The sequence below is a fragment of the Triticum urartu genome, chromosome 5A, assembly GCF_056163025.1.
Source record: "Triticum urartu cultivar PI428250 chromosome 5A, HENAU_Tu73, whole genome shotgun sequence".
NCBI classification, from domain to species: Eukaryota; Viridiplantae; Streptophyta; class Magnoliopsida; order Poales; family Poaceae; genus Triticum; species Triticum urartu.
Genome location: NC_141877.1, coordinates 467384737 through 467395052, shown reverse-complemented (window position 1 = coordinate 467395052; position 10316 = coordinate 467384737).

Here is a 10316-nt window from a genome sequence, read left to right as displayed (position 1 = left end):
GGCCACGCCCCACATAGTGGCGTGCCTTCACCCATCGAGGTCATTTTGCACCGACCGTCACCACGTGGAGGAGAGAGGAGGCCTTGCCACCGTCCACGCCGTCAGGGCTTTGCCTGCCGACGAGATCTGGCGGCGGCGAGGGAGGAGGGAGAGGAAGGGTGGCCCTAGGTCAGCGGTGGCGAGGGTTGCCCCCAGTCGCACGCGGGGCGATGCATGGGTGGGACGTTATTTTTTGGTCTCTTCGCGTGGTCGTGGATCGATAGAGAGAGCAGAAGCATCTGAAGATGGATTATTCACTAAGGATACTAGATGATAGCCCGCACGTTGTTGCGGGACTTGATAGCATGCGGAGGTGCGAAAGTGCATGACTTTGTAGCCGCCACAATGTGAAAACACGGGATGTATTGATGACATGTTTTTTTATTTTTAAACTGGGTATGCTATAAATTAACCTGTGTTACATTCATATGTTGGCCACCACACTGGACAGATACATGCATGTGGTATTTACAATGTACATATCGCATATCTCCAAGGCAGTTCTTGTAGGTGGGGAACGTATCTGGTGCACTAGAGCAATTGGTGCTACCGGTGCACCAGACCCCCCCTTGCACATTCCAAAATGTTTGAAAAAATCCGAAAAAATTTAGTGCATTGACACAACATCAATGTATGTTGTCACAAAAATTAAAGTTAAAAACATTGCTCGAGATACAAAAATGACAAATTTGACATCAATGTGCTAATGGGCCAAAACTGAAGCCCAACTTGTGTTGCGTACTATTCAGTGTCAAATTTGTCATTTTTATATCTCGAGTAATATTTCGAACTTTGATTTTATTTTTTGTGAAAATATACATTGGTGTTGCTTCAATGCACTAATTTTTTTTTATTTTTACAAACATTTTTGAATGTGTAACGGGGACTGGTGCATCGGTAGCACCAATTGCCCTGTTGCACGAGATACATCCCCCTTGTAGGTATGTTAACCCACTAAATTCTACATCTGTTAATATAACAGTGACATTTGCCAACAAATTGTAGACATTATCTTCAGCAAATCTTGACATCATTTACAAATTATATATACGAACAAAAAATAAAATAACCTTATTACTTACAAAAATACTGGGAAAAATTATGTAAAAGTTGAAGTATTGAAGCAGTCAACTTTTTATTGCCACATCTGTCTATTGTACATAATAATATAAAAATGAAAATCAGTAAATCATAGCATGTGTTTGGAGTTTTGTACCACGTGGCGTATGTGGTAAGCTATAGAAAAACCAACATATCAAAAAGGGAAAAATCATAGCAATTTATATTTATATACAAAAAATACCAGATGGCATACCCGGTGGTGTGTCCTATAGGGGCACAGCCGAGGAGGCTCGTGCGTACCGACGACAGTGTACCTAATGATGTGTCCGGCATTGCGGCTGTCGCGTTACACAGGAGGCAGCTCGCGTGTCCCTGGTGGCTCTTCATGTTTCCCTAGCTGACAGGTGATGAAAAAGGACTTGGGTGTTGTTTCAAGGCTGTAGCGAAAATTGCTACCTGAAAATAATCATGGAAAAGTCCAAGTTGAGGTGAACAAATCACTAGCAGCCAGGACCTGCATAGGCATGGAGCAGCAGGGGAATAAAGCAGAGGCGGAAGTAAGATCACAGTGGTATGAGATGAACGCCATTGAGACCTGCTAGGAAGGAGATGAACAGTCGTTCAGACCTAATAGGAAGGAGATGAACAAATGAGAATCCCATGGTACTAAGTTCATGTTAGCATGGCATCCCCTGTGTTGGCAAAACTATCATGTAGGGGATCTGTGAGGGAAGCACTTGATTGGGACGACAATGGTATGCTTGAGCTAAAAAGATTCGTTGATGTACAAAAGCATAGGTAAACCTCCATGTGTTTTCGGCATGCATGCAATATTGGCCTAGGCTCGCAAAAGGCCGTGGCAGCAGTGCATGATCAGAGGAAGCAGGGAGGATGGAGAGGAGGCATGGAGTGCAAATACCATGATGCTATGGATGGTAGGAAAGGCTACTTGAAGTAGGCAAAGAAGAAGAATGGCAGGAAAGTGGATGAATACGATTGGAAGCCATAGAAAAGAAACAGAAATAATGACTGCATGGGAATCCAAACTGGTGAAAACTGATGGGTGAATGAATGCCTTGGTCAGTTTTACGTGCACTAATGGCTGCATTTGTGGCTGGGAGAGACGTGATGAGCAACTTCCACTCACAATACGTGCCATGGAGAGAAATTATTATAGGAAGATTACACAGAGGGGGAAAACATTTGTACTTGTAAATATCTGGTCAGACCTGAGGAGGTGGGCCTGAGTGGGAGTGCATGGGGTGTGACGTGGCTAGATGGGGATGGATGCTGATGTGTCTATGTTGCATGTTGAGATAAATCAAGTAGTGAGAGTGAACTTCTTAAGTATATAGGATTAGTGAATGTCACTTTATATGAATGTTTTTTTAGAACATATCACTACAAAAAAATACACTTCCGTGATGATACGTGTTTGTCACAGTAGGTCGCTTTTTTTGTCATGCATGTACATCCATGACAAATTTATGACAGAATCAAGATAGTCATACCTGTGCTGTCGTAGAAGTGTTCCATGACATTACCAAAATTATCATCACGGAAGTGTCCACTTCCATGATGATAAATCGCGCGTCACAGAAGTGTTTTCGTCAAGGGTGACCGACACGTGGCATCCACCGCAACGGAACGTGGTTAAGCTATCGGGTCGTGTTTTGGATCCGATAACCCGTTAACAGCCCCGACCAATGGGAAATTTCCACGTGTAAAATTCTCATTGGCCGGACGAAACACGTGTCAGCTCGTCAGTGGGTCAGATAGGCGCCTATGATACGTCGACACGTGGCACGGCTCAAGAGAGGCCCATTCCTATGAAAAGGCCGGCCCGTTTGACTTGGTCAAAAACTGGCGGGCCGGCCCATGGAAAGCCTGTTAACGGCATGTTCGCATATAGCTCATTTACAGCCCGCTAACCCAAGGCCCGTTACGCCCTATCCGAATTAGGCCCAGTAGCGTCATCTAGGCCATCCAATATGATTCCAGCCCGTTTTCACTTCTGGCCCATGTATGGCCCATGACGTCTTTTGGCCCATATGAGGCCCTATGTAACTCTTGGCCTATTAACGGCCCGTGGTGAAACTGGCCCTTAATGAACAGTGTATCACTTTACACCCATTAACGGCCCGTGGTGAAACTGGCCCGTAATGAACAGTGTATCACTTTATACCCATTAATGGCCCGTTATTCCGTTGGGCCGTTTCCAGCCCATATTATCTTTTGGCCTTCTCAGAGTCCATTTATTCTTGGGCTCATTTCCAGCATTCATTTACTTACGGCCCATTACTGTCATTTTCTGCTTGTGGGCCAAATTCAGCCCGTGGTTACAGTCGGCCTGTTTGTGGTCCGTTAATACGTTGGGCCGTTTTCATAGCGTCATCAAATACGGCCTATTAACGATGGCCCGTTACGGTCGGCCCATGAACGGACGATTCCAACTCTAGACCGTTTACGGCCATAATGCGGCCTATTATTGGCCCATGTTTGACCAATCGATCATACGGCCCGTATAAGGCCCATTGATGATACGGCCCGTAGAAGGCCCATTGTTTCTACGGCCCGTAGAAGGCCTACTGTTTCTACGGCCTGTAAAAGGCCCACTGCTTCTACAGCCCGTAAGAGGCCCAGTGTCACTACAGTAAATATTAGCCCATGGTTATTGTGGCCTAGTTTTAAAAAATAGGTTATTGCAGCCACTAGTTAACCGCGGAAAAAGAACTGCAATGACTACAAGCAAACAAATAAACAAGACAACAAGGAAATAAATAAGCAAGCAACTAATGCTAGGCTATCACGGCTATTACACATATTACATCCACTGGGCATCAAAGTTCGCCACCAGTGCAAATATAGGGAACAAAGCAGCATATCATATACACTGGTCGTCAAAATTGGCCACCAGTGCAAATAAACGCGGCAGCAAAACGAGAGCATAACTGAAACAACTTCAGAAGAGCTCAAGAAACGTTATCCTGGGTATCCACCATGCTGGCAATAAGCTTAGCAAGCTGATTAGCTTTGTCCTGTTTAGCGCTAAAATCCTCCAACGCTTGTTGTTGCACTAGAAAGTATGCATCTGAATGCTCCAGGGACTTCCACAGTCCTTCTGCTCCTTGTCGCAGCACAGCTGATCGATGTCTTTCAGCTTGTAGTTGAGACTCAAGAAACCGAACTGATTCAGATAGTGAGTTTGAATAGCTTGTGCAAGCGGTAGTGGCCAGTAACTCCAACAATAAACCAAGACAGGATGTGTCACTATCCTGAACCTTATCTGCATTACTTCCTTTACCGTTGCTTAATAAGGCACTCTTCCCCAATATTCTGTCAGCATTCTAAAAGAAGAAACAAGCAGACACATAACAAGTTTAGCATGTACTACTATATGAAACTCATTTCGCTGAACCAGTTCATTAGTAAGGTGGACAGGATTGAACTACCAAGTCTTCTATTGCCAAGTACTAGACATAATAAAAGCATCAAACAAACATATATCTATGTCCTATGGTAGCAATGGAATCTTAAATTAGAACAGTTGTTCTTTGATATCTACTACACAACCTTCTTCTTGTAGACGTTGTTGGGCCTCCAAGTGCAGAAGTTTGTAGGACAGTAGCAAATTTCCCTCAAGTGGATGACCTAAGGTTTATCAATCCGTAGGAGGCGTAGGATGAAGACGGTCTCTCTCAAGCAACCCTGCAACCAAATAACAAAGAGTCGCTTGTGTCCCCAACACACCCAATACAATGGTAAATTGTATAGGTGCACTAGTTCGACGAAGAGATGGTGATACAAGTGCAATATGGATGGTAGATATGGGTTTTTGTAAACTGAAAATATAAAAACAGCAAGGTAACAAGCGGTAAAAGTGAGCGTAAACGGTATTGCAATGATAGGAAACAAGGCCTATGGTTCATACTTTCACTAGTGCAAGTCCTCTCAATAATGATAACATAATTGGATCACATAACTATCCCTCAACATGCAAAGGAGTCACTCCAAAGTCACTAATAGCGGAGAACAAACGAAGAGATTATGGTAGGGTACGAAACCACCTCAAAGTTATTCTTTCCAATCAATCCATTGTGCTATTCCTATAAGTGTCACAAACAGCCCTAGAGTTCGTACTAGAATAACACCTTAAGATACAAATCAACCAAAACGCTAATGTCACCTAGATACTCCAATGTCATCTCAAGTATCCGTGGGTATGATTATAGGATATGCATCACACAATCTCAATTCATCTACTCAACCAACACATAGAACCTCAAAAAGTGCCCAAAGTTTCTACCGGAGAATCACGACGAAAACATGTGCCAACCCTATGCATAGGTTCATGGGCGGAACCCGCAAGTTGGTCACCAAAACATACATCAAGTGGCACGTGATATCCCATTGTCACCACAGATATTCACAGCAAGACATACATCAAGTGTTCTCAAATCTTTAAAGACTCAATCCGATAAGATAACTTCAAAGGGAAAACTCAATCCATTACAAGAGAGAAGATGGGGAGAAGAAACATAAGATCCCACTATAATAGCAAAGCTCGCGATACATCAAGATCGTGCCAAATCAAGAACACGAGAGAGAGATCAAACACATAGCTACTGGTACATACCCTCAGCCCCGAGGGTGAACTACTCCCTCCTTGTCATGGAGAGCGCCGGGATGATGAAGATGGCCACCGATGAGGGTTCCCCCCTCCGGCAGGGTGCCGGAACAGGGTCCCGAGAGGTTTTTGGTGGCTACAGAGGCTTGCGGTGGTGGAACTCCCGATCTAATCTCTGTTTTGGAAGTTTTAGGGTACGACGGTATATATGGGTGAAAGAGGTACGTATGGGGAGCCACGGGGGCCCCACGAGGCAGGGAGGCGCGCCCCCACCCTCGTGGGCAGCTCCCGTATCTTCTGACGTGCACTCCAAGTTCCCTGGGTCTTATCCGGAGAGAAAATCACGTTCCAAAAAGGATTTTTCTCTTTGGACTCCGTTTGATATTCCTTTTTCTCGAAACACTGAAATAGGCATAAAACAGCAAATCTGGGCTGGGCCTCCGGTTAATAGGTTAGTCCAAAAAATAATATAAAAGTGGATAATAAAGCCCAATATTGCCCAAAACAGTAGATAATATAGCATGGAGGAATCAAAAATTATAGATACGTTGGAGACGTATCAAGCATCCCCAAGCTTAATTCCTACTCGTCCTCGAGTAGGTAAATGATAAAAAAGATAATTTTTGATGTGGAATGCTAGTTGGCATAATTTCAATGTAATTCTTCTTAATTGTCATATGAATATTCAGATCCGAAAGATTCAAGACAAAAGTTCATATTGACATAAAAATAATAATAATACTTCAAGCATACTAACAAAGCAATCATGTCTTCTCAAAATAACATGGCCAAAGAAAGTTATCCCTACAAAATCATATAGTCTGGCTTTGCTCCATCTTCACCACACAAAGTATTTAAATCATGCACAACCCCGATGACAAGCCAAGCAATTGTTTCATACTTTAACATTTTTAAAACTTTTTCGATCTTCACACAATACATGAGCGTGAGCCATGGATATAGCACTATATGTGGAATAGAATGGTGGTTGTGGAGAAGACAAAAAGAGGGGAAGATAGTCTCACATCAACTAGGTGTATCAACGGGCTATGGAGATGCCCATTAATAGATATCAATGTGAGTGAGTAGGGATTGCCATGCAACGGATGCACTAGAGCTATAAGTATATGAAATATCAACAAAAGAAACTAAGTGGGTGTGCATCCAACTTGCTTGCTCACGAAGACCTAGGGCAATTTGAGGAAGCCCATCATTGGAATATACAAGCCAAGTTCTATAATAAAAAATTCCCACTAGTATATGAAAGTGATATCATAGGAGACTCTCTATCATGAAGATCTTGGTGCTACTTTGAAGCACAAGTGTGGTAAAAGGATAGTAACATTGTCCCTTCTCTCTTTTTTTCTCTCATTTTTTATTTTTTTTTGTTTTTTTTGTTTGGGCCTTCTCTCTTTTTTATGGCCTCTTTATTATTATTATTATTTTTTATTTTTCGTCCGGAGTCTCATCCCGACTTGTGGGGGAATCATGGTCTCCATCATCCTTTCCTCACTGGGACAATGCTCTAATAATGATGATCATCACACTTTTATTTTCTTACAACTCAAGAATTACAACTCGATGCTAGAACAAAGTATGACTCTATATAAATGCCTTCGGCGGTGTACCGGGATATGCAATGAATCAAGAGTGACATGTATGAAAGAATTATGAACGGTGGCTTTGCCACAAATACGATGTCAACTACATGATCATGCTAGCAATATGACAATGATGAAGCGTGTCATAATAAACGGAACGGTGGAAAGTTGCATGGCAATATATCTCGGGATGGCTATGGAAATGCCATGATAGGTAGGTATGGTGGCTGTTTTGAGGAAGATATATGGTGGGTGTATGATACCGGCGAAGGGTGCGCGGTATTAGAGAGGCTAGCAATGGTGGAAGGATGGGAAAAAGTGCATATAATCCATGGACTCAACATTAGTAATAAAGAACTCATATACTTATTGCAAAAATCTAGAAGTTATCAAAGCAAAGTATTACGCGCATGCTCCTAGGGGGATAGATTGGTAGGAAAATACCATCGCTCGTCCCCGACCGCCACTCATAAGGAAGATAATCAATAAATAAATCATGCTCCGATTTCATCACATAACGGTTCACCATACGTGCATGCTACGGGAATCACAAACTTCAACGCAAGTATTCTTTAAATTCACAACTAATCAACTAGCATGACTCTAATATTATCACCTCCATATCTCAAAACAATTATCATGCTTCAATATTTTCTTAGTATTCAACACACTCATAAGAATTTTTCTTTTATTAGTCTTGTATGCCTAGCATATTAGAATTAAGCACATTACCATGCTATTTAAGACTCTCAAAATAATATAAGTGAAGCATGAGAGTTCATCTATTTCTTCAAAATACAACTGCCACCATGCTCTAAAAGATATAAGTGAAGCATTAGAGCAAATGACAAACTACTCCGAAAGATATAAGTGAAGATCAATGAGTAGCCGAATAACTATGCAACTATGTGAAGACTCTCCCATTTAATAATTTCAGATCTTGGTACTTTATTCAAACAGAAATCAAAGCTAAAGAAAATAAAATGACGCTCCAAGCAAAACACATATCATGTGGCGAATAAAAATATAGCTCCAAGTAAAGTTACCGATGAACATAGACGAAAGAGGGGATGCCTTCCGGGGCATCCCCAAGCTTAGAAGCTTGGTTATACTTGAATATTACCTTGGGGTGCCTTGGGCATCCCCAATATTAGGCTCTTTCCACTCCTTATTCCATAGTCCATCGAATCTTTACCCAAAACTTGAAAACTTCACAACACAAAACTTAACAGAAAACTTGTAAGCTCCGTTAGCGAAAGAAAACAAAACACCACTTCGAGGTACTGTAATAAACTCATTATTTATTTATATTTGTGTTAAACCTACTTTATTCCAACTTATCTATGGTTTATAAACTATTTTACTAGCCATAGTCATCAAAATAAGCAAACAACACACGAAAAACAGAATCTGTCAAAAACAGAACGGTCTGTAGTAATCTGTAACTAACGCAAACTTATGGAACTCCAAAAATTCTAAAATAAATTGGTGGACCTGAGGAATTTGTCAAGTAATCATCTGAAAAAATAATCAACTAAATAGCACTCTCCAGTAAAAAGTTCTAGCTAATCTCGTGAGCGCTAAAGTTTCTGTTTTTTACAGCATGATCATAAAGACTTCACCCAAGTCTTCCCAAAGGTTCTACTTGGCACAAACACTAATTAAAACACAAAACCACATCTAAACAGAAGCTAGATGTATTATTTGTTCCTAAACAGAACCAGAAAGCAAGAAACTAAAATAAAATTGGGTTGCCTCCCAACAAGCGCTATCGTTTAACGCCCCAAGCTAGGCATGATGATTCCAATGATGCTCACATAAAAGATAAGAATTGAAACATAAAGAGAGCATCACGAAGAATATGAATAGCACATTTAAGTCTAACCCACTTCCTATGCATAGGGATTTTGTGAGAAAACAACTTATGGAAACAATAATCAACTAGCATAGGAAGGCAAAACAAGCATAACTTCAAAACTTTAAGCACATAGAGAGGAAACTTGATATTATTGCAATTCCTACAAGCAATTGTTCCTCCCTCATAATAATTTTCAGTAGCATCATGAATGAATTCAATAATATAACCAGCACCTAAAGCATTCTTTTCATGATCTACAAGCATAGAATTTTTACTACTCTCCACATAAGCAAAATTCTTCTCCTTCGGAATAGTGGGAGCAAACTCAACAAAATAACTATCATGTGATCGAAAATTAAGATCAAGATGACAAGTTTCATGGTTATCATTATTCTTTATAGCATAGGTGTCATCACAATAATCATCATAGATAGGAGGCATGCTTTCATCATAGTAAATTTGCTCATCAAAGCTTGGGGGACAAAAAATATCATCTTCATCAAACATAGCTTCCCCAAGCTTGTGGCTTTGCATATCATTAGCATCATGGATATTCAAAGAATTCGTACTAATAACATTGCAATCATGCTCATCATATGAAGATTTAGTGCCAAACAATTTAATGCATTCTTCTTCTAACACTTTGGCACAATTTTCTTTTCCATCATACTCACGAAAGATATTAAAAAGATGAAGCGTGTGAGACAAACTTAATTCCATTTTTTTGTAGTTTTCTTTTATAAACTAGATTAGTGCTAAAACAAGAAACAAAAAGATTTGATTGCAAGATCTAAAGATATACCTTCACTTACCTAGCCTCCCCGGCAACGGCGCCAGAAAAGACCTTGATGTCTACTACACAACCTTCTTCTTGTAGACATTGTTGGGCCTCCAAGTGCAGAGGTTTGTAGGACAGTAGCAAATTTCCCTCAAGTGGATGGCCTAAGGTTTATCAATCCGTAGGAGGCGTAGGATGAAGATGGTCTCTCTCAAGCAACCCTGCAACCAAATAACAAAGAGTCTCTTGTGTCCCCAACACACCCAATACAATGGTAAATTGTATAGGTGCACTAGTTCAGCGAAGAGATGGTGATACAAGTGCAATATGGATGGTAGATATGGGTTTTTG